Source organism: Ambystoma mexicanum, chromosome 3q, assembly GCF_040938575.1.
Source record: "Ambystoma mexicanum isolate Mex_15411 chromosome 3q, UKY_AmexF1_1, whole genome shotgun sequence".
NCBI lineage: Eukaryota > Metazoa > Chordata > Amphibia > Caudata > Ambystomatidae > Ambystoma > Ambystoma mexicanum.
This window is the reverse complement of record NC_090926.1, coordinates 582696873-582721934: the sequence shown is the minus strand read 5'-3', so window position 1 is coordinate 582721934 and position 25062 is coordinate 582696873. Positions and strand designations below refer to the sequence as shown.

At 46.3% G+C, this 25062-nt stretch overlaps 1 protein-coding gene and 1 long non-coding RNA gene across 2 annotated transcripts in view; one reads left to right on the top strand and one right to left on the bottom strand.

Annotated features, from left to right (window-relative positions):
- Nucleotides 1–18303: 18303 nt before the first annotated feature.
- LOC138582769 (uncharacterized) lies at nucleotides 18304–24662 on the bottom strand. Its single transcript, XR_011305075.1, has 3 exons — nucleotides 24543–24662; nucleotides 19170–19373; nucleotides 18304–18615 (listed from the first exon to the last, which is right to left on the bottom strand). It is a non-coding gene; the product is annotated as an uncharacterized lncRNA (long non-coding RNA).
- A 76-nt stretch (nucleotides 24663–24738) lies between these two features.
- LOC138582768 (CCAAT/enhancer-binding protein gamma-like) overlaps nucleotides 24739–25062 on the top strand; it is an 84585-nt gene continuing 84261 nt past the window's right edge. The window contains exon 1 of the mRNA XM_069654387.1: nucleotides 24739–24834. The gene's annotated coding sequence lies outside the window, so the exon portion shown is untranslated. The remainder of the gene's footprint in view (nucleotides 24835–25062) is intronic.

Genomic DNA, 25062 nt, shown 5'->3' with positions numbered 1-25062 from the left:
GTTCCTTAATCTCTTCGGTCTATCACGGTCTAATCTCTCTTTCGGGTCTTTTTGAAAAATCATCACCTTCCCGGTCCATGAGTGCTCGCTATCAGAATTGATATTTGATTTACTTTACAGTTCATTATTTTTGTACCGTTGGATTTAACTTTGAGCAGCGCTTTGGACGAAAGCGCTATATAAGACTCAATAAAATACAAATGTGAATGCTGACGATAGGACTAAAGCTAACCAGAAAAAAATCAAAACATTTCTGCAAAAAAGGCGATAAGGGCTCACGTAAATACATGCCTAGGCTTATAAAAAAGGTAACTCATTACTGGAAGGAGAGAGGGGAGAGGGAGAGGGATAGAAAGAATATTAAACCCCCAAAACCTGTCAATGATTCCTTGAACACTAGCACTTGGACAACTAATTCGCTGTTGGATGATCCTCTTCCATTGACAAGTAAGGAGCTTGTAAAAGGAGAGGAAAACACTACCAGCGAGATAGGGCTTAGACAAGCTAAACCAGTGACCACAGAGTCTCCTGATGTACTAATTTTAGTACTGAGCCTAGATCCTACTGTAAAACAATTTATTCCTAAAGGGCTATCTGCCCCACAAGAGGAACATTTTTCCCTGATACACTCACTACAGTTTTAGCTCTGTAAGGGAGTTTATTCCTAAAGGGATGTCTGCCCCAGAAGAAGGTGAATCCTACCCTGCCTTCCAAAAGGCAAAAGATGGCCTTGGTGAAAGCCCCACTTTTGGAATTAAAACCCTTGAAAACGAATAGCATAAAGGTGGGGGGGGGGGCAATTGTTTAAACTAACAAAAAGGGGACATTATTTTGTTGAAAACCCTCCGACATAAATAGAGGGAACAGAGACGCCCTACATGAAGACTTGTTTTTTTTTAATGTTGAGCGAATTTTCAAGTAAATGGCTTTTACCCCCCTTAAAAGACAATACATACTAGCCCTTTTTGACGTAGTGTCAACCCTAAAGCTAGTTATCTCAATGGATTAAACACAAGTGGAGTTTATTCACCCAATTAAAGTGGATAAAGTATGATTGAGCTTACTAGTAAGATAATTAGAAACTGCATACTGTCTGAAGCCTTGGCTTTTGAACAAGTAGGATACACTGTAACAACTTTACATGACAAAGTGCAGACTAGTGAGGGTGGAGAGAGAGATCGTTAAACTCATGTGATCCCTTAGTTATCAAGGTGTATAATGGGAATATCCCATTTGGACCCGGCTCAGGTTCGCCGACAATAAGGAACAAGTTACTTACCTGTAACTGTTGTTCTCCAGCATGGGTCTGGCATGGATTCACATGCTCATGAATATTCCCCGTCGTCAGGCTGGGAATCCTCGGTAAAGAAAAAACCAGTATCAGTTTCGTTTCTGATCTGTCTTTCGTAGTAATAACCAATCACTGGTCTCTGCGTCATACTGACCACAGCCAATGACTGCCCTCTACCTAAGCACCGCCTCTGGCAGCCATCTTCAGATTTGGAAGCACGTGAAGTGGCAGTATGACCAAGTGAAGAGCCGCAGAGGGGTAGGCGGGAGGGTTCGCATGTGAATCCATGCCAGACCCATGCTGGAGAACAACAGTTACAGGTAAGTAACTTGTTCCTTCTCCAGCATGGGGTCTGGCATGGATTCACATGCTCATGAATAAAGAATACATAGCAGTACACACATGCACAACCACGGGAGGTGGCAAAGGCTCAACATTAAGCATCACATCAACTCAACATTAAGCATCTTACCTCCTCACCAGGCTCACCTCAGGCGAACAGGTTGCGCAGCACTGCTTGGCCGACCCTGGACTCCTCCCTGGAATCCCGGTCGACGCAGTAGAATTTCGTGAAGGTGTGCGTCGACCTCCACGTAGCAGCCCTGCATATGTCCAGCAGGGGCACACCAGATAGGAACGCCGTGGTAGCTGCGATCGCTCTGGTGGAATGGGCTCTCGGACGGCCAGGCAGCGGTCGGTTTGCCAACCGGTGACAGCACATGATACAGCCGGAGAGCCATCTGGAGATGGAAGCCTTCGAGAGAGCCTTCCCCTGATTGACAGGTCCAAAGTTCACAAAGAGTTGTGACGTCTTCCGAAAACCCTTCGTGCGGTCCACGTAGAACTTCAGCGCTCTAGCTACATCCAGCGAGTGCAAAGTCCTCTCAGCCGGTGACGAAGGCGACGGGAAGAACACAGGCAACACCAAGGGTTCGTTGAGATGGAAGTCCGACGGTACCTTGGGCATGAAGGAGGGGTGCGTCCTGAGCACTACCCTCGTGTCGTGGAAAGTCAAGTACGGGGCCTTGCAGGAAAGGGCCTGGATCTCTCCCACTCGTCGTGCGGAGGTGATGGCCACAAGAAAAGCTGTTTTCCACGATAGAAACTTCAACGGGGCCAAGTGCAGAGGCTCGAACGGAGGTCCCATGAGCTTGGTCAGCACCACGTTGAGCTCCCACGCCGGGGCCGGAGCCTTCACCGGCGGGAACGATCTGAACAGTCCCTTCATGAACTCTTTCACCAGACGATGAGACCACAAGGACGTCCGCCCCGTGGTTCTGGTGTATCGGGAGATCGCAGCAAGATGAATCTTGATGGACGCGTGTGCCAGACCAGCTTTGGCCAGCGTCAGCAGGTACGGCAGTACTTGGGGAGCCGTAATCCGTAGAGGGTTAATCTTCTGTGCGTGGCACCAGACAGAGAACCTCTTCCATTTGTGTCCGTAGCATTTAAGAGTCGAGGACGCCCTGGCCTTTGCAAGAACCTCTCTGCAATCGGCCGGTATGTCGTATCCTCCAAACTCTAGCGCTGCAGGAGCCAGGCCTGCAAGTTCAGCGACTTCGGGTCGTGGTGGAGGATGGCGCCTCCTTCCCTGGAGAGTAGATCCGCGTCCGCCGGCAGCTTGATCGGCGGGGACGCTGACAAGTCCAGAAGGTCCGGGAACCATATCTGCCTCGGCCACGCAGGTGCGACGAGGATCATCCTGCACCGTGACCTCTTGAGCTGGTTGACGAGCCGGATTAGCAGAGGCAAGGGAGGGAACGCGTAGAGGAACAGGCCCTCCCAGGGGAACGAGAAGGCATTGCCCATGCTCCTCGTCTGGGGAAACCTGCTGGCGAACCTCCGGCACTTGGTGTTCGTCGCCGTCGCGAACAGGTCGATCTGGGGTGTGCCCCACCGTCGGAAGAGGCGATCCACCAGATCCTGCCGTAGTTCCCACTCGTGGCACGAGCGCAGCTCCCTGCTGAGTGAGTCGGCGATGGTGTTTTTTATCCCTGCCAGATGAAACGGCACCAGAAAAATCCCTTGGGCGACGGCCCAATGCCACAGGTCCTGCGCCTCCTTGGACAGCGCTGGGGACCTGGTTCCGCCCTGTTTCCTGATGTAAAACATGGTGGTGGTGTTGTCGGTGAAGATCCTCACCACCTTGCCCTTGAGGGACGGAAGGAAGGACCTGAGGGCCCAAAACACTGCACGGAGCTCCAGGACGTTGATATGCAGGGACTTCTCCGTCGGGAGCCAGAGTCCCCTTGCGTGCAGATTTTCGGTGTGCGCTCCCCACCCTTCCAGGGAGGCATCCGTGGTCACAGTCTCCTGGTGGGCTGGGGTCTGGAAGTCCATGCCCGCCGTCAGATGCGCGCGGGTGCCCCACCACCGTATCGCTCGTCGGAAACTCTCGTCGAGCTTGATCCTTTCCTCGAAGCTGCCCGTCGTCTGGATCCAGCGCGCATCCAGGAATTCTTGCAACGGGCGCATCCGGAGCCTGCACATGGGGATGAGGTAGATGCAGGAAGACATCATCCCGAGGAGGGACTTGATGGACCTCACTTTGGCCGCGTCGGCCACCAACATCCGTTGCACCTTGCCCAAGATGGTCCTGGTCCTCTCCTCCGACGGGGAGGCCAGAAGGGACACTGTGTCGAGCCTCGCTCCCAGAAACAGTGCGACTTGCGCGGGCACCAGGTGGGATTTGGCGTAGTTCACGGAGAATCCCAGGTCCGTGAGGAGTTGGACGGTCCTTGCCGTGTGGACCACGGCGAGATCCCTCGTCTTGGCGCGGATGAGCCAGTCGTCCAGGTAGGGGTAGACGTGAATCCCCTCGCGGCGCAGCTGCGCCGCCACCGGTGCGAGGCACTTGGTGAATACCCTGGGTGCCGACCGTAGTCCGAAGGGAAGGGCTTTGAACTGGTAATGATGCCCTTGGACCACGAACCTGAGGAATTTTCGGTGCCCCTTTAGGATGGGAATGTGGAAGTAGGCATCCTCCAAATCCAACGACGATAGGAAGTCTCCTTCCTCCAGTTGACCCAGGACGTGCTGGAGGGTGACCATCCGGAACTTCTGCGCCTTGATGAACTTGTTCAGCCGTCGCAGGTCTAGGATGGGGCGCCATCCTCCCGTCTTCTTCTTCACGAGGAAGTATCGCGAGTAGACTCCGGAGCCCCGAAGCCTCTTTGGGACGAGTTTGATGGCGCCCTTTCTGAGCATCGCCTTTACCTCCAGGAGAAGTTGAGGGACGTGAAGTTCTTTCCTGGCCACGGGGGGGACGCGCGGGCACCTTCTTTGAAACTCGAGCGCGTGGCCCCGGGCCAGGGCGTCCAGCACCCAACGGTCGGTGGAGATGGACTCCCACACGCTGACGAAGCCCGCCAGCCGGCCTCCCACCGGGGTGCTTCGGTGGGGGCCCGACCCCACGGCCGGTTCAATCCTGCTTGGACGCGGCCTTGCCGCCTTGACCTCCTTGGCGACGACGGCGGGGTCCGCTAGACTTGCCTCGTCCTCTGTAGGCCTCTTGCGACGACGAGCGGGCCGCTTGACGGTAGGAAGCGAAACTGCCGCCGGAACCTTTGGAGGCGCCCTTGCCTCCGCCGCTCCGAAAGGGCGTCCGTCGTTGCTGCAGGACTCCAAGGGCCCTGGCCGTCTCAGTATCCGCCTTGATGGCCTGAAGGGAATCGTCCACTGTCTTCCCAAACAGGTTGTTCCCGTCGAAGGGCATGTCCAGGACTCTGGTCTGGACGTCCTGCCGAAAGTCCGTAGCTTTGAGCCATCCACGACGTCGAAGGCAAACGCCGTTGCCCAGCTGGCGGAACCCAGTGTCGGCGATGTCCGTCGCCACGGTGATGGCGTGGTCCGAAGCCACCTCACCTTCCTGCAGGATCTCAAGGGCCTCCGCCCTCGCCCTCTTGTCGTCCGGCAGAAAATCCAGCAGGGGAGCTATCTTGTACCAGAGCTCCCTGTCGTAGCGGGCCACGATAGCCAAGGCGTTGGCCGCTTTAATCGTCGTCGCTGCCGACGAGATGACTCTACGTCCCATAGCATCCAATTTCTTTCCCTCGCCGTCCGGCGGGGAAGTCGATGTGGAGGCCGCACCCCCTCCGCTTTCTTCCTGGCTGCCGCAGAGACGACGGAGTCCGGGGTAGGCTGCGCCCGGAGGCATAGGGGGGCCGTGTCCGGGACCTGGTACTTCTTCTCGTACCGGTCTCTTCTAGCTGGCGTCGTGGAAGGGTTCTTGAGGAGGGAAAGGCCCTCATCCCAAATGTCGTCCAACAGAGGCACTGCGAGGACCGTCTTCCTCTAGGCCTCGCGCCGCTGGTAAAGGAAGCCTTCCTTTTTCTTCTCCTCAGGGCAGAGTTGGAAAAGCTCGGAAGCCCTGGAGATCATGGAGTGGAAAGATCCGATCTCGTCGGGCGGAGAAGCCCTGGTGGGAGGCGACGACGGAAAATCCTCGTCGTATGCCTCGTCGTCCGTACCCGTCGCTGCCGTGTCAGTCCCCGTATCATCCCCTCGGGTGGACGGGGAGGAGGGCTGGACGGGGCGCGACGGTTGAAAAGGAGGTGGTGGATGGATCCTTCTTTTCTTGGTAGGGGGAACACCAGAAGGTCCCGGTTCTGGATCCCCCGACGGGAGAGGTTCCTCCGTCGGTAACGGTAGCCTCTTCCTTATCTCGGAGCATAAGGACTGTATGGCCAACAAAATGGCCGCCGAGTTGTCTTGCGGCGCTGGCAGAGGGGAATCCGACGGGCGAGCAGGGGCCCCGTCGGTATCCTCGACGATGTCGTCGTCGTCACCTGCGTCGGGGTCCATTCCGACGGGCTGGCCTTCTTCCACGCCTAGGCCGTGGCTTAAGACCTCGATCAGCTCCTCTTCTGAGGTTGAGGCCGAATCTACGACGACGCCCTGCCCCCCCTTCTTCTTCCCCACGGAGGGTTTCACGGGGGTCCTATCGATGGGCACAAAGGAAGACTCCCTCCGAGAAGGCAGGGAGATTCTGGGCCCTGAGGTCGCCACCACTGGTGTAGCCCCCACAGGCTGAGCCAGGGCCGCCGCGACCGTTTCGATAGAGGGCTTGGTCGGATGGATCAAGGCCTTCACCACCTTAGGTGCGCTCACCGCCTTATCCTTGAGGGAGGGGGCACTGCCACGCTCCTCCTCTGCCTTAGAGCTCGACCGGGGCCTCTCCAGGAGCTTCGCCGGGTGCTCGGCCTTCCTCTTACCCGACCCAGAGCGTTGGCTCGTGGTTGATGGTGCCGGGGAGGGTGCGCCCTGCCTGGCGCCCGTAGAGCCCGACCGTTCGGCGCTCCCGGTGCCAGCGGACTCGCGGTGCTTGGCCTTATGTTGGGCCCCCGTCGCCGGGGCGCCCTCAAAGGTCTTAGAAGACCGCTCGGATTTCTTCTTCTTCTCGCCAGACGGGCTCTTACCCTCCAGCCAGTTGGCGAGACGTTGATGGCGGTCCTTCATGGTCCGTTCCGACATGTTGCCGCAAAACGCACAGTCCTTCTCCACGTGCGTCTTGTCCTCATGAAGGCAGTAAAGGCAGAAAGAGTGTTCGTCCTCCTTGAAGACGTTCTGCAGCTGGCATCCAGGGCAGACCCTGAACAGCTTTCCGGGCGTCGAGCTCCCCTTCTCCTGGGCCATCTCCGAGACCGGGCCTGAGAAGCTTCTGGAGTCCTCCGAAGTGTAGCTCGACGAAATCTTCACCCTTGAGGGGGCACAGATGAATCCGAAACGGGTCCCCGTTGATCGGATGTAGGATCGGTGGAGCTTGAGGCTCTTTTGACCAAAGAATCGAAGTTTTTGTGAAAAAAGCGCGAAAATTAGCACTAACGCTCGAGAGCAATAGCACGAGGATCCCAACACATGAACGTGCGGTAAAAATCTGAAGATGGCTGCCAGAGGCGGTGCTTAGGTAGAGGGCAGTCATTGGCTGTGGTCAGTATGACGCAGAGACCAGTGATTGGTTATTACTACGAAAGACAGATCAGAAACGAAACTGATACTGGTTTTTTCTTTACCGAGGATTCCCAGCCTGACGACGGGGAATATTCATGAGCATGTGAATCCATGCCAGACCCCATGCTGGAGAAATAGAACCGTATTCTATGATTGGCCCTGCATAGTAAATGCTTTGCATGCCAAAGAAGGATCGTTGCCCGTTAAGTATTTAAATTCTAAATTTAAATTGGCATCATGGAATATGCAGACCTATAACCACTTGTCTAGACCATACAGCTATGGGAGGATTGTGACTTTATCTCGCTTCAAGAAACATGGTTGTTGGATGAACCAATATTAGATGGTTATAAAATTTGTTATGAGCCAGCAAGAAGAGGCCTAGAGGTAGACCCTATGGGGACTTGGTATGTGCTCTACGTATGGATTCTAAATTCTCAATTGAAAAACTACCTTTGGGGTTTAGTTATATTCTTCCAGTTAAACTAACGCCTAAAGGAGGAAAGAAATCACCATTGAATTCTTGTTTACTGTCGAATTTTTAATCTGCAGGAGGTAGCTCTGCTGGATTTTGTGAACAGGTTAACAGACATCCTGGACACCTATTTGACATGGGATTTTGGTTGTTTACTTATGGAGGATCTAAATAGTGAATGTTTAGATGAAGATTGCTATAAGGCCCGGAAAATAGGTGCGGTTGAGTTGTGAAAGAGGGATAATGATCAAATAACTAATGTTGGTATGGCATTTGAAGCTACTAAATGGAAATGTTCAAGGGGCTATTCCTCCAAATTACACAAGAGTATATAAACTGTCTGGATGCAAAGATATAATCCGAAATGGAGGCAAAGAACTGTACTTATGTAGTAACAACTTGTTAGTCGAAGATCTGGGGTGTAGCGATCACAGAACTTTATTATTATCCAAAATGCATATTGAAATACGAGAGAGAGAGAGACCATACTGTTTGGAGGCCACATCTGGAACTCTGATTTAATGCAAGGGTGGCTGAATGCTTGATGGGTGACAGTCGGGGGTTCCATCTGGGGTGCTTTGTTCCTTTTATTTAGAATGCCCTTGCCAGTCTGCTTTCTATGAAGCGTTTAGACAATCAACTTGAAAGTTGCCCACACAGGCATAACTTTGATGAAGAAACACATGCTAGAAAGAAACTTTATAGAAAGCAGGTTAGGGATATTAGGAAAATGGGTGTATTTGGATTTGCTCTCCTGCCAAAAGTGAGGCCGAATTACTTGAATTGGGTAAAAGCTAAAAGATTTCCAAAATACCAAATAGATGCTAAGAGCATGCTTTTTGCCCTGAGTAAGAGCAATGGTGCATATTTATGGTCATTAATTAAATCAGGGGTGTCACAACGATCCCCACAGGCATACCCAATTTCAAGTACCCTCTGGGAAAGGTTTTTTTCAAGGGTATATTCTGGTCCTGTTGATCAAATATCTGATCAAAGAAATTAAGATCGAGGAGATCAAGCATGTTGGAACTTCCTCACTATACTATTGAATTTGAGAATGTCCAAAGGGTGATTAAGAACTCGAAATGTCGAATGCTCCAGGCCGACGGTTTATCGAATTCCACTTTGAAAACAGACCCAGAGCTATGTGCTAGGATTCTCTTAGAGTTGTTTCATAATATTCTGAGAACGAGTAAATGTCCTAGTTCCCAGGTGGATGCTTTGGTGGTAGCGATCTATAAAACAGGGGATAGATTAGACCCTGGTAATTACCAGCCAATCTCCCTCCTGGATCTCTCGAATAAAATCTTTACTTCCCCGATTTTGAAATTCTTAACATCGAGGACTGTAGTACCAGGCTCCCAAGATATATATTAATCGGGTTTCAAGAGAGGGGCGAGTGTGTCCCTAAATTGTTTCATTATATCCCTTTTGACCTATCAGCTTCAATTGGCAAAGAGACAAATCTATGTTGGCTTCTTGGACATATCAAAAGCCTTTGATACTGTGGACCGATCTCTGCTGTGGGCCGAATTTTGAATACACGGGTATCCCCTAGCTCTGCTTGACATGCTAAAAGCCTTGCACAGAGAAACAAGATTGTAAGTAAGGCTAGATAGAAGAGGATGTAGCTCAGAATGGATAAAGAGTGAGTGTGCCCTTCATCAAGGCTGTGTTAGCACCCTTCCTCTTTAATGCATACATATCAGATTTGGGGACTTGCCTTGATCATGTGGGCACCAATCTGCCAAAGTTGGGAGATGTTCACATACCGTATTTATTATATGCTGATGATCTGGTGCTATTTGATTATACCCCAGTGAGCCTTCAAAGAGCACTTGTAACTGTGAATTAATAAGTTGGGAACCTCGAGTCTTGATCTTAATGTGAAGAAAAAAGTACTGATATTGAATGCATCAAGGAAAAACAGTAAAACAATGTAATTAGACAATAAAGGGCACAAAGCTCGAACAGCTACAACATTTTAAGTTGTTCGGGACAATGCTCTGTGCAAATCGTAAGTTAAGCAGCTTACGATGAGCAACACTGCAGTTGTATCCTCCGCTGTTCAACTAAGACAATTGGACAAAAATGTGGATGATTTTCCATGAGCCGTGTACTAAGATTATATTGTTAGAAGATTATTCCCAAAGTCATTCATTGTGTAGAGGTATTGGAAGAGGAGGCGTGGTGGACACATTTGTTGGGCTGTCTTTGGCATAAGGTCCTCTCTCTGCCTAGGGGAACTCCTCTGCCCGTTATAAGACACGTTAGGTATAATTTCACTAAAAGCTGTAATCGACTGGAGGTCTTTGCAACTGAATGGAGGTTTTATAGATCCACCGGTTGGTACGTTATTTATAAAATTAAGAACAGTGATCTTATCGGGGAAGTGCAAGTCTAACTCAGCCTGGACAAATACATGTGCAAACATTTATGATCAGTTAGTGGGTATCCAGTCATTGCATCAAATACAAAGCATCGAAAAAAAAAAGCATCAAATGCATTTTTTTTCAATGGTAAAGGTTTTATTTGAAATATAATGGGTTTTAAGGGGTAAAAAACAGGTTTGGGGGGAACACCCCCATTAAAAAATAAAAGGGAAAAAATGCATTTGATTCTTTTTTCGTTGCTTTTTTTTTAAGATGCTTTGGCATTCGATGCTTTGGCATTCGATGCAATCACTATAAACCCAGTTAGTGAAATCAGAGGAAGCTTTATTGACCAGACCGAATGTAGTAAAAAAGCGCCTATATGAAAATGACTGGATAGAAAATAGATCTATGCTGATGACCTATGGTATCTATAGTCATTTTGTTTACGACATAAATCATTAACTACAAGTCATTTTGCAAAAATATTCATCGAAGAAGTGTTGGCAAGTCTGGTTACGCCTCAAATTAGATTTATTCCCTACATTAGAAGTACTAGGCTCGAGATAAAATTCCTAGAGTAGAAAGAATCTGCCGTTTTTGTAAGATGGAAATTGAAACGTTACAACATTTAGCTATGCTATGCCCTTTTTTTGTAGTAATGATCGTGGAGCAACATTTGATAAATTCTTTCATGCTCTACCGATAGTGTGTGGCGAGATTATGGCATGTTTAACTTTGTGGCACATTTCTTCTCCCCCCCCCCTGTTAATTGCTGCTACAACATTTTTAGATTTGATAGCTGGGGCAGTGCCTTAAAAGGGATATGTATTTTCTTTTATAATTTATGAAAAGTTTTGTAATTGAATTTCTTATGATATATAAAATCAAACTAAAATCTATTAAGAACCTAGTTAAACAAATAACCTCTCGCTAAAAGAGGATGAGTTTTTAGACCATGCATTTTAATTATTAAAGTGGGTGTGATTTTAAATGATTTTGTATGAAATATGGTTTCCATGGAGACTTTGATTTTTTCTTTCTTTTTCCCCTCTCATTCTCTTTTCTCTTTCAAGAACCTTTATAGGAATGCTTGTGTTTCTTTTTATTTTGTGCATATTAATTGAATGTAATGTTGAGTATGCTTTAAAAAAATAATGTTATGTGATGAAATGTAGGAGTCTTTTCCTCTACGCGTGAAAAGTTTGATTTAAACTAAAACACAATACATTTTTAAAAAATGCACAAATGCTACTCTTCATGAACATATACACACACAGAACAGGAGAAATTGAACAGAAAGAAACCATTCCTTATCTTGCTTTGTGCTTCTTTCTCTTGGACTCTGCGCACAGCTCAGAGAATAAATGTCTGTTTACAGACCACTCAAAGGGGTATTTCTGGTTTCTGTCAAGTCACCTGCCCTTTGCACTGACCTCTGCTCTCAAACTGTGCATACATGGTACGTATTTAAAGATAAAAGGTGTCGTATTTACAAGATTTTAATACGTAAAAAAGGCCTAGTACAACCCTTATCTGGAGCCCTCCCTACCCCCATCCTCTTTATGGAACATTGCCTCCAGTGTACCCTATCAAATGGATCAAAGCAGAACCATCCTGACTTTAGCAACCTTAAATACCAGGTCTGCTGCCAAGCATGCCTTCAACATCCATAACCTCTTGCTAGATCATATCCATCCAAACCTGCACTTGATTACCCTTTCTCCTGCTGCCCTGCTCCCTTCCCTCTAAGCTCGGACACTGATCTGAATGCACCACACCAGTGAATGATCAGTTTTTGTTGCCCCCTCAAATCTTGTCTCTCATTTCTCCCTTCTTGGAGTGTTGCAAAGTAATTGTGTAGTTTGGTGCGATATAAATGAACAATAAATAAATCAATAAAACTCTTGCAGCACACTGTGTGCACAGAAGGGCGAGCATCTAGAGATACAAACCATAAGGTGAGTTCATGTTCGACTGGGTCTAAGCGGCCCACAAGGCTGGGGCAAATGATTTGGGGCTCTAAGGGATCCAGCTTTTGTCAAGGAAAATGATTGGAAAATTACTTCAGTTCGCTCCTTCAGGAGGATGGACACCATGGCATGGGGAGGGGTGCCAGGGTCTTTTAAGAGAAGGAGGCCGATTGTGTGGCAATGTGTGTAAAATGCAGGTGGGTATACAGTGCCCTCAATCGTACCACAATTTTCTGTAGCACGTTGGCCTATGCCTCCACCAAGGAGGATATTTGGCAAGCGTGACTGGTCGTAGGGTCCCCTTGAGTGTGGCACCACTTTTTCATACATTTTTCAAACATTCAGTTCTGTTTTCTCAGGGGATTGCTTTCATTCCATGCACACTATAACAATAACAGCTGCAGACATGATCAAATACGTATCTTTGGTGGTGTAGGTTGTTAAATATGCTAATGTGAAGAATAATGATAGTAACATGATTCCAAACATAAGGCAATTTAAATTCAGTGATAGCTAAGAGGTCAGCACGCTTTCCTGAAACCAGATTGTCGGTGGTGGAGGACATTTGAAAACTCCTTCGGAAGTAAACAGGACAAGATTTGCTTTCTTATTGTTTGGTATTAACCGTTTTTTTTGCACATGAATTATTTTGATGAATACCTGCAATAAAAGTTAATTTACAACCCAAGATAATTGGACTGCTAACCGTTCTGAGTCTTCTATAATTAGACTCCTATTGGCAACAGCATGGCAATGCCATTGCCTAATCCACTGGTTTAAATTGTGGCCCTGAACTGGGAATTAAGAGTATCTGAGAATCCAACCGGCAGGGAAAGGGAGAGACTCGGTGAGCCTGTTGGTTTTTATCTGCCAACACAATGTCACGTGCTGCTGCTGGGAGAAGTATTTGAAGACTATTTGCTTATGAACCTGCAGCTCTACTGGAAGTGCAGGGATACAAATTACTATTGGCTGGCAGGGGTCTAAACAAGACAGACGGTGCATGCAGTGTGGGGTCCGTATGTACACACTTGGAATCACAAAAAATGTACATAGCGATTGGCTGCTGAAGAAGCCAGCACTGCGATAATATTTAGAATTTATTTTAGGTCTGGACATAAACATGCAAGAAATGGTAAGGCTTCCACTTTACTTGCAAACTTGTCATTTGACGGTGGGTGAATGTGACAGTATAGTTGTGGTAACAGAATCACTTCCATCAATTTTCATGCACTGCCAAATTCGTTATGAGGATCTATGTTTCAGAAAATGCACTGAATTGGTCTACTGCAAGACATGGAACTAGAATATGCACTTTACTTCCCCCACAGTCCACTTTGCTGGTTTTATGGAAGAAATTAAGTAGGAATCTGCACATTTTTAGCATGCCTTCTACCACGATGCACTGTGGCGGTCCCATTAGAAGACCGGTGCAGTTCTAATGCAAAGCATTGAAGCAGAGTCTGTACTTGTGAACCTTACTAAGACTGTGATGCTGGAAACCATGCAGCCAAAAGATGGTCCCCTGGAAAGCTTGCAACCAGGACCTGCACTTCCTCAGCCTTCTGAGTTGGACCCCAAGTCACCATCATCAGGCACCTGCTGTCATCCGAAACGAAACACCCCAGTAAACATGTACTCCTTTTAACCCTCCAGAAATAAGTTTCACTTGTGAATTTGGCACAGCGCAGCAGAACTGGGTATGTATGTCTGGACTTTTGTGCCTTTTTCCACTATTACCTAAAAAGGTTCTCACATTCCTACAAACTACAGCATGCTAAGCAATAGTTACGCAAAAAGCATAGTTGGTAAGGCTATAGAGGAGACTGGCACAGTAGTGAGATTGAGAAAGTACTAAAGAGAAGATGAGGTGCTTAGCAGTGTTAAAGGGGAGAAGATGCCTTATTTGTACCTGCTGATTACATCGCCTACCACCTTATTCTGGGGATATGTATCAGTGGTGGTTCCCAAGAGTTAGAGATCAATGTCAGTCTACATACAACCCTAAATGAAATTGGGCCTCATTACAAACGTCTGATGAAAGTCACCATCTTGGGATCGAGGTCTGGGGTGTCTGTTACTTTCCCGGGCAGCTCTGGCCTGGGGCACTCTGGTCTCATACGGAAGTGCACCTCTCTGTCCAACAGCTTCCTGATATGTTGGGCTTTGTGTAGAACCACTCTGAGTGACAGCACCCACTCTGTCGACTTGGGGTGTCTAATGGCTTCCGGGTGGAGCATGTCGCCCGCGTTGTCATCCTCAAATACAGGGCAGCCCAGATCTGAGTCTTTACGGGTGTTTTCAATGAGTACCTCCTCGTCATCATCAGTCGAGAATCCGCTGTCATCTCCCCTTGTGTCAATCACCCCTGGGACAGGGGATAGGAGGTGTGGCACCGTTGACTTCAGTAGGATTGCTTTCTTAAGTTTGTTGAATGGGTCGACCACCTCATGGGCCGTTCCGTCATGGCTCCGGTCCCAACTCCGGCTCTAGTCGCAGTACTGCACTGCACGCCGCTGTGCTATAACGCGTGCGCGTCTGTGATGGCCCAGGAGCCACTATGTTTATTGGGTTACTTTCTACTAGAAACGAGACAAATAAATTATGGAAACGCATGGTGTTCATAATGAAATGCAGTAAACATGCTAGATACAGAGAGACTTTCCCCCCTACTTATCAGTGAGAGCAGCAAAAAAAAAAGGAAAGGACCCAGACAGGATGTAAAGAGGTCCTGGTCACTGATAAGTGGAGAGCTTCAGGACTACAGCAAACAAACGACTTGTGGGGACGTGTAGTTTCTGGAAGAACTCTTAACCTTATAGTTTTCTTTGGTTGGAGAAACTAAGAAAAAAAAATGTTGAGCTTAACATTGTGAAATGCTGCGAGTTGCAGGATTAAAGGAATTTAAGCATTATGCTTGCCTCCAGTCTTGACATAGAATTAGGGACAAGGGGGGAAAATGATGCCAATTGTCATAGATGGTACAATAAGAGATTCATCAAATACCCAATGCCCCCTCCTCTTAGCTCATCTCTTCGTCCAAACATACCGAGCCGCAGGTTGGGTTTAGAGAATGAATGAGATGCAGATGCTTTTGCCATGACAATAAGGGAAGTGTAAAGGTACTGTATTTGCCATAGAGAAGAAGCACTCTTCTTCTTTACGAGTTGTTGGTCCCATGCGATTAGCCTTGAAAAGTACCTATCTAGAGTGTAGCTCGGCACACTACAAGCATACCTGTAGGAATAGACTTATTCTTTATCAACCCCCTTGGAGGGTCAAGCCAATTGAATGTTTGCTCTTTCTGGCCCAGACCCACAGTAACCAGATTGGCGATAAAGGCCAAGATCTTAGCTGAAAAATTCAAAGGTCAACATGAGATTTATATGATGCCTGTATTCTTGATAATAAGCCCTCCAAAGACATGACTTGTTTGTTATCTTGGAAATTAATGTTGTAACATTCCTGCAGAAGATACTTTGTGGAGGCTATGCCTCACTAGCCAGGCATTGGCAGAAAGAACAACTTGATCTGACTATCGCACTGGAGGTTTGATACCAGCATGCCAGTCGCTTCCTGTTTTGTAGCTGCTTTAGAGAATTAACAGTAGATGAAAGCTAAGCGAGCCGATTGCTGACTTAACATTTCTCCAAGTGCATTCATCATTTACATCACCATCTCAAACACACCTTCCCTTGAGCCATATAGCCTTTGTGTTTAGTGTGAGATTTCTTAATATCACTTTCTAAATTTTCCAATTTCACGTACCTTTCTGTAGGGTAGTGCGAGTTAGGCAAAATGATTTTAGCTGGCTTCATTTTGGCCATACTGGTCATAGGTGGCAGGCCAGATATTTTATGATGGAAAACTTTCATTATTCTTGCTAAACCGAGTGAGGTTTTGGATTCCCTCCCACCATGCCCTGCAATCGAGTCATCGGTGAGTGTCTCTTATGTACTGCACTTTATGAGAGCCACAAAGCTGTATATAGCAAATGTACTGTACCTGCACATGTGATGGGCATATCTGGCACACAAGACTGGAACTGGGGGTAAGGCTGGCTGCAGATGGTTGTAACAAGTACCACATTGGCCACTGAGGCTGCAGATGAGCCATAGGCTGCGCCTAGTTTATGGTGGCAGCACGTGTGCATGCATGAACATCTCTGGGCAAAACAGGCTACAAGTAGCATTTCACAAAGTGAAACTTAGTTGTGTTAGTGTAGAGCTCGCTGTAGCAAACTGTTGCATCGTATTGCTGTACAAAAACAGGTGATACTAATCAGATTTGACGTCATTAATTTTAACGACCTGAAAAGAATACACTGCCAAGTGGTTCTGCCAGGATTAGAACTTTCAAACACAGGCCACCGGATGTCATGTTGTGGACATCCATGTTTGTTAAGTTTATGGTGGGGATAGGGTTGGGGCAAGGAAAAGGCAGTGACGTGACGAGGCAGGAAGCTTTGTGGGTGAAAAGGCAGTTACAATAAAGTTGGAGTTGATGCCAGTACATACCGTGTGGGCCTCCTTTCTGTTTGCGCGGGCTGCGCCCCAGTATACTGCACCTCAGTGTTTGCCGCACAGCACGTTGGTGACCGACACCAAGCTTTAGGTCTACTATGCCCCCAGGACCTTATTTTTGCCAATGGTTTTAAAACCCTTATTTGCACGAAGACTCGTGAAGGAGCTCCTTATCGTTTTAAACTGTGTTTAGTCTCTTTCCAGCCAGTATCCTGTACCCTCTCTTTATTTCAACCCAACATTACCTCTGTACCCCAGGGCCCCCACCAGTGTACATGTTTTGTTATGCCACTCCACATTTCCTCTTGACAGCTTAAGATTCTCTGTAATTGCTGTACAAATTGTGACAACCTCGGCTGACTGGTTCTTTTAACCACTGGGGCATGTGTTACCCTGTGAATATTCTCAAATTTAAAAAATGCATTTGGCAAAACTCATTGAAAGACACTGTCGTTTGGCATCTATTGAGCACTATGGGATAACTGCACACTGCCAGCTGCGATCCGTGGATGCCACTCTGGGTTTTTACCGTGACCAGAGCGCACAGGCGCACGCGGAGCAGGCCACAGGACGTCGCACAGGAACAGTTTGCAGGGAGGCGCAGGTCACCTGCTTCACTTCTCATGGGATTTGGAACGGAACCCGGATTGGTATCAAAGAAATTAGGGTCAGAGCTTCCTCAGTGCTGAGGTACCAGAGGCTGATCATAGGACAGAAAGGAGATCATAACGGGTGACTTGCGAGGGGTGGGGATGTCGCTGCAGGCCCCGCAGTCAGACCCTGACCGGATCGGTGTTTATCTAGAGTTGTTCACTTATGCTGTATAACCAATCTGTCGTCAAGTGCTACAGCGCATAAAAGAGCGCCGTGGGGCAGCAGACAAGTTTCCAAAAGATTTAGGAAAAGGGTTTTGATTACCCCAGTATGTATCCCTTGTGAGTAAGATGGGTGGTATTACCTTAGGGCAAGTCTAGTTAGACTTATGGATAATGTACTGGAAAACCGGAATTTGCAGCTGTCACTTTCCTTCTTTGCCTTCCATTCTAGAGCACTCAAATGTCGTTAACCAAGTTTGCCAATTTAGTGTACAAAACTACAAATCCACCACAAAGTGTCACCAACCAACCTGTAACCCCCACATTTCAGTTCTCCCTCATTCACCTCCCCCGGACTCCCTGCCCCGAGTTGATGACTCAAACAGCAATACTCATGTCTGGTTCCATAAGCACTGAATCTATACATTTATGGTTTTACCACAGTAATCAGTTTTGGGGCAATCTATTAAAGCTGGACATTGTTGCACATTACTTTGCCGATTGGTAGCAGGGGCTGACGTGGCAACCAAAATCGGTTGTGTGGATGTTCCGATTCCATTCTTTTTAAAGACTGTACTCTGAATGATTGAGCAGGTGCATGGGAACGTGTAGGTGTCACTTCACTGTCATGGCATGACAGTCATACTGTAACAAGTACACACTGTTGAGAAGATGTGGTGATATAGTTGAGCTTGTCAAACTGAATCAGTACGACAATGGACTGTTACTTGATAGTCCAATATTTTGTAGTTGTTGCGCAGCTACATCTTTGGGAACTGCAACATTACACAGAGACATCTGTCGATGTATTGCCATCTCTTTTAATTGTCCAGATGAAGTAACAAGAAGCGGTTCTGAGGAAGGAATTTAGGAGGAATGAGGAACACTAGCCATCTCTGCCAAAATACTTTGGTTTTCCAGCTTTTATTTACCCTAACTGTGAACAACCATTACTAAGTTTAGGAATAGCCGGTTTCCACCCATCAACTTTTACAATATAATTCTCTTTGTTTTCTTTAGTTTTTTTCACTGCATCTTCTTCTTGTAGTTCACGCATCAAAGTTTTCCAGCGCTTCCATGATTGCCAGATTCCACCAGTAGCTGCTTTTCCTCCCCTGCCTTTCCTTTTAAAGCCTGAATTACTCCCCATGCATCACCACAATAGGTTTTCATTATTTCTTCAAATGTTTTCTGTGTCTTAATACACTGTTTCTTGGCTGCGGGTATGAAAAAAAGGCAAGTTAAAACTTCAAAATGTGACTATCAATACAACATACTTTTTGCTTGAGCTGTAAACTGGGGTAAGTAACTCCCCTTAAGCATGATCCCATTCGTCCCCTTGGTTTCATGTTTACTTATTCTTGCGCTCCTGGGCACTTTCTCTCTTTCTCCGCCCATGTCATTTCATTATTTATTTATTCTTGCTCTCCTTGGCGCTTTCCCTCCGTCCCCATGCAGCTATCCACAACTCTGTCTAGCTGCACACATACTCTGACCTGGACTACGTTCCCCAAGGGATTCAACCCATAGCGCTTTGAGATCATACCAATGCTAAAAGGCACTCTACAAATGCCCAACAACATAAGAGAAATCATGTAGGCCATGTATACTTTAGAGAGTTACTCTAGCGGATATACAGATGCTGTAAAAGAGAGGTGGGCATTGTGAAGCACTCATCTGGTGTGTGAAAAAAGGAAATGCCTCCACGTAGAGATGTCAGATACACCCTCCTCCCCCAAACATCAAATAGATGGACAAACACATTGCTTACCTGCGGAATGGAAAAGCACTACTGCTTTTAAATCCTTTTCCTCACGCATTTCTAATCCACTTTCCATCAAAACCCTCTATCAGCCATTTACAATTAACTTCACCAGGGATTGCCAATGGTTCAAAATCCCCATCCTTTCTAAAACAGAGAATTATCAGAATCAAAGAAAAGCACATTAGAGAGTGCCATGATTTGAATGATTACCTAAAAGAAGAAAAGAAAAAAAAAAAGTAAATTTAGTATGCTCCAAGTAACTGAGAAACATGTCAAAACATACATTTATAGTGGGCGTGCTATGGACATGTTCCTGTCTGAAGTGCCCCTATTTGTGAGAGAATAAATAGTCTCTTGGTGCTTGGTAACTTCCTCCAAAACTTTCCACCATTGTGGCTTCAACTAGTTCCATCTGCTCGCTAATAAAATTAAAGGTGGGTGCTCTGGAGAGGCAATACATTCTTAACTAGAGAGCTCATGTACCTAAAATGCTGAGAGTCATTTTGTGTGTGTGCTCAAAAAGACACGCACCTGTTTCTGTTTTTTAAACTAAATATCAACCTTAGAGAGTCCCTGCTGCGGACAGCAACAGGTACAAGAAATTATCAGGACTGTATGCAGGGACAGAACCCATAACCAAAGTGATCTTTACTGGGGGCACAAAAAGTAAATATTACACCTTAACATGCAGGACTTTGCAATACATGAGCCAGGCACTATCCCGCAGAAGGTTCAACATTAGTCCCCCCCGCATAAGCATTGCTTCTGTGCCATAAATTATGCACTACAGCTGAAACAGGGCAGCGCTCACAAGCAGTGGAAAAATCCTGCAGAAAAGTAAAGCAAGTCCTGGTTTTCTCATTCATGCGTCACGTCCCGATACAAGTAGATAAGCCAAATTATTACTCAGTGGGTAGGGTGCCCCTATCTGAGACCTATTCATGTGGAACATTGTGGGGGCAGTGGAGCAGCAACAGCGTTAAAGCCAGAGAGAGGCAGCCAGTAGGAGCATTCATCCCCTACTTGGTGATGGTTTGAATGCGATCAGACTGATCAGTAGAACAGTTATTGTGTGGAACCAGAAAGGGGAAGGGAAGGAATCCCCCCTCCCACAATATGCTGATCGGCTAGGGTGCCTTAAGGCAGTGGTCTTCAAACTGGGGGGCTACCCCCAACCCCGAGGCGACCCCGGGGGGCAAAGCTTTTTAAACAGGATTATGGTGACTGTTTTTAATAGAAAATATAAGCATTTAATAGAAGGATTTGTGGCTTGTGGGGGGGCCGGAAACCATATTTCTACTCAATGAAGGGCTCAGCATAAAAAGGTTTGAAGTCCACTGCCATAAGGGAATAAAGTGATCACCCACTTTCAAATAGCAAAGCAATTAACAGCATTCCTTTCACGCCCAGGTCAGAAGACACCTGCTACCGCGCCAGTCCTCTTTTACACAAGGCTGCCGAAAAATCTGGAAAAGCAAGAAACTAGTTCCAAGCTCCACAACATCGAACGAGAATGAACTGGTCCCATCATTAGAGACAAAAAAAAAAGTCAACATGGCTCCCAACCATCATTATAAAAAGCATTCACCCCAGATCATTACAAACAATGATCAAAAAAGATATTTTCAAATTTATGACATAGCAATCACAACTAGCCCTGGCAAGCATTCAATAAATAAGTTCTAATATTTACAGGCAAACTATCTTCAATTAACTGCTGAGGTGCAATGGTTGGAAAATATTAACCACATTGAAGGGGCAATAAAGAAACTCCAGGAACCTCTTCAACCTATACAGAGAATGGGACTGAAGTATAACCATAACATGCAGTAATCTGTCTGTGTCCCTGAAAATTACATTTGTATTTATAAAATCATGTAGCGATTTCCCCAATGTTTTGAACATAAACTAAACATAGATGAAGGACAGCACAAGTCATGAAGTGAATTAGAAAACTGTCCCCCACGCCCAAAGGCTGGCACAACTTTGCCGTACTGTGAACTGAAAAGGCAATGGAAAATCAACTGGGTAACCAAACTCTCTATATGTTCTTTAAAATAAATGGCGTAAAAGCAATAAAACAGCTCTGCCTCATGGGTATAGCATCCGTAACTTCCAGCAGTGAAAAAATAATATTCAAAAGCATTACACTACAAAACTACAGTCTTTGAAAACCAGACAATTCACTTTTTATGGGGGGCAGCTTTACAGAACCTCTTTAGGGGTGTTTGACCTTCAACTTAACTTGAGAACAGAGTACCTGTCATGTACACTTTTCACATCCTAAACTGATGCATATACTGCAAACAATCTTCCCCAGCTTGAACGAGGTGCATGCAAATCTCTTTCTGTTGCTGGACAATTAACAGATGCGTTAATTCATTCAGAGGTTGCCCCACACTGTGGTGATGATCCCTCCTACCAAGTGAGGATTCAATATATCTATTTAACCAAACGAAGGGACACATACATAATCACTAACAAAACATGTTACCCTCAGAACTCAGAAGCACTACCACAGCCACTTAGCAAATATGGGCTGTGTGTAATATGATTAATAACATGTACAAGCAATTTACTAAAATATCATCTTTTAATTAATTTACTTATTCATTGCACAAGAATAAAAAAACATTAAAAAACACATACACCACATAAAAATATACAATGTTAAAAGTCATATTTCCACCACACAGAATCACGTTTACAAATGCTTGATACACTCCGCAGTGGCAACTTAATTACTCTTGCTCCCTACTGCGAACAAAAAAGCCCAACTTATATAAGTTTCTGCCCTTGATGTTGTTAATAACTGGACATTCTTCAGGGGCAGAAGTTTGTCTTTTGCTTTCTGTAGGCTTCTCTATTCTTTCCTCTATGGTTCCGGTTCCTATAACTGAGGGTACATACAAACAAACACATTACTTAGTGGACATTACCAGTTAGTTTACTAAACCTAGCCATCCCTGATCACCAGTAGTGTGCATCAAGTATACAATTCTTAATATACCTGTGCCAAACCACTTGTAACACTAAATGTTTTCAAGTTCATTAACAGTTATAATTCCTGTTAGTCACCTTTTTAGTGGTAAGGAGTGTTCGCCTATATCTGAACACAGCACTTAGGTCACTTCTAAGTATGTCATACCCCGAAATGAACAATTAATAAAAACATCCCTCTAAACCAGCTGAGAGAAACAATTTTATAGGTATAGGATTAGTATCCTCACCTCGGTCACAGAGACTGGTTGTCTCACTCTTGAGGAAGATTGTTGTTTCTTACTTGAAACCCAAACATGTACCATAGCCACTGCGGGTAAGTATGTGTCCCTTCGTTTGGTTACATGGACAATTAACGGATGCCACTTAGAGAGTGGCGTTCTGTACTTTTCCTTTTTTAGTTGGCTGGTGTTCAATGACTTCAGTGAAAGCAATGATAAGGCCGCGAGCAATGGGTTGTTTTAGATAAATAAATCGATGGGCAGAATCTGCCCAATGTTGGTTAGAGAATCCTTTTTGTCCTCCTTTTTTAATGAGAGCTGGGATGGCCAATATCTGCAACCTTTCGCTGTTCACAGAAACACAACAGCAAATCTAATTTGGAGCTTTTGTAAAGTAAAAGCAAATTCATTGTGATTGTTTATCCAAGCCCAAAGAGCTCGCAGTGCCACGAGAAGCAGGAAGGCAGGAATGAAGGAGCGCATTCATCAGGGCATTTCAACCATTCCCAGCCTGCGTCTACACCTGACGGTGTGTGCAGAGCACGCCGTACCACACAGCATTTGAAACAGTCTGCCACACACGACAAATCTTGGCCACCCTTCATGCCAGCCAAACAAAACTGTGCCACTTGGCATCCGGCTTCACAATTAAGCATTAAGCAATATTGAAGATGCTGCGAAATTCGCACACGCTTACCATGTGCCACACATCAACCCTCCTCACACAAGGGAACTCTATGCCAGTGGGCGCCTGTGCACCGGCATGCAGCTGTCTGGGCAACTTATTGAAAATTACAAGCATAGCGCCACCCTGCCCTTTACATACGATGGACACATTCTCACAGGGGCTATGCGACACTGGAATGTTCTTAAGCCGCCGATCAAGTCAAATCTTGAGTATCGCTGGGCCTGTGTGACTCTTTCTTTCACAGTAAAGAACTGGAATTATTTGCTCGTACCAACTAAAGGTGTGGTCATGTGAACGAGTTGTATATGCACCATAATGTACACATAGCAACGTCTCTCAAAAGGGCTTTGCAAGCAGGTGGATATTGGACCACTCTAAAAAGTAAAAAAGCAACCAGGGATTTTGCAAACGTTTGTTTAGTAGAGTAAGCTTCACCCGCTCAAGCCCACACATGCACCGTCCCCTAGGGACCGGGGAGGGTCTAAGTGCTCGTCCAAACTAGCAATCAAAATATGTTAACATATAACGGTGCCAGCAAGATAGCAATTAGGTTTTTTGCCTTTTTTAAAAAACATGCTCTTATAACAACATAGTCACTCTACAGTATGGCTAGTTTTAAGGTGAAATACTTAATTGTTGTTATCTTGCTGGCAAGACTAGGTAGGTGTCTGCATGTTCACTGTATACTAGCATGGTATACATGAACGTGCAGGCATCTAGTCAGTGAGAAAACAAAGGGAAATGAAGGAACTATGTCCTAGACAGACAGCGGAAGAAATGCAGGGGTGGGGGAGGTCAAGAAAGACATCTTGTGGTACAGATTCTGGACGGTATAGTTCAATGCACTGCCTGCCAGCACTGAGCGGTAAAGTTAGGCACATCTCCCTGCAATGTTCGAGCCAGAACCCCTCACCTTGTAAAGGCAGTAAAGTTACAGAAATCATGGCAAGGGTACTTCATGCCACAGCGCTCCCGCCATATGCCGTTGCTCTTCATGCAGAGCTCCGGGCTGACACTGCACTCTTCCCCCGCTTCGGTGGCGGTATATATATCACCCCCCAGCGCAGAAGAGCTCAGCAGCACCGGAGGCATCCAAGCCCGCGTGAGCATGTGCAGCAGTGCAGAAAAAGAAGCAAGCTGTGGTAAAAATGGGATTGACATGGGGCTTAATTTCCAACTGGGTTAGTTCATTGCTGTTCAAACAGTGAAAGCTGTGTTGTGCAGATAAGGGTGAAGATAGATGGCATATACACTGTACAGTTTTGTAGAAAGCCCGTAATACAACAAAAAAGCTACTGCCATTTGGAGATGGAAAACATGTAATTACGCTTACACAAAAAAATAAAACCGACTGGCAGTAGAATTTGCAAAAAACATCTGCTCTGAAATTCCCTCGGCGTGCGCTGCACGGCCATATATCTTCTGTTGATTGGGGGCAGGGACGGAGCCAGGGATGGGGCTACTACTTACCAGAAGACACACGAAGACCTGCTGTTGCTGCAATAAAAATAGGAAGAACAAAGCCACTGGCAGCTAAATATACCTTCCCGTGCATAGCATGAAGTCATCCTCCCTCCATGATTCTCTTCCTAAGCACGTTAGCATACGTCATGACGTTTTAAAGGCATTTCAGAAAGTGTCGGCAAACTTTTAAACAAACACAATGCTATCGGGTCTTTAAAGGTGTGTTTCAATTGATAATGAAAGCAACAGAAGGCCACCTTTTACCGAAAGCTCTTTTTGAGTTTCCAGGCCGCAACAGGTGAGTGCTTGCGATCCAGCTGTTGTAATGAATTGTATGTGCATTTATTTTAGCGTCCATTGACCCAGTTAATTCTCACCCCTTTCTTGTTATATTGGTAGAGGGGCCCTTTTGCAGCCTCTGGAAATGCACGTTGAAGTAAGAGGCTGCAGCTGAAGCTGTAATTCGCTGTGTACTCATCACATGTCGACTTTATAAACATCTGGTTTTTAAATCACACAGGGCAGC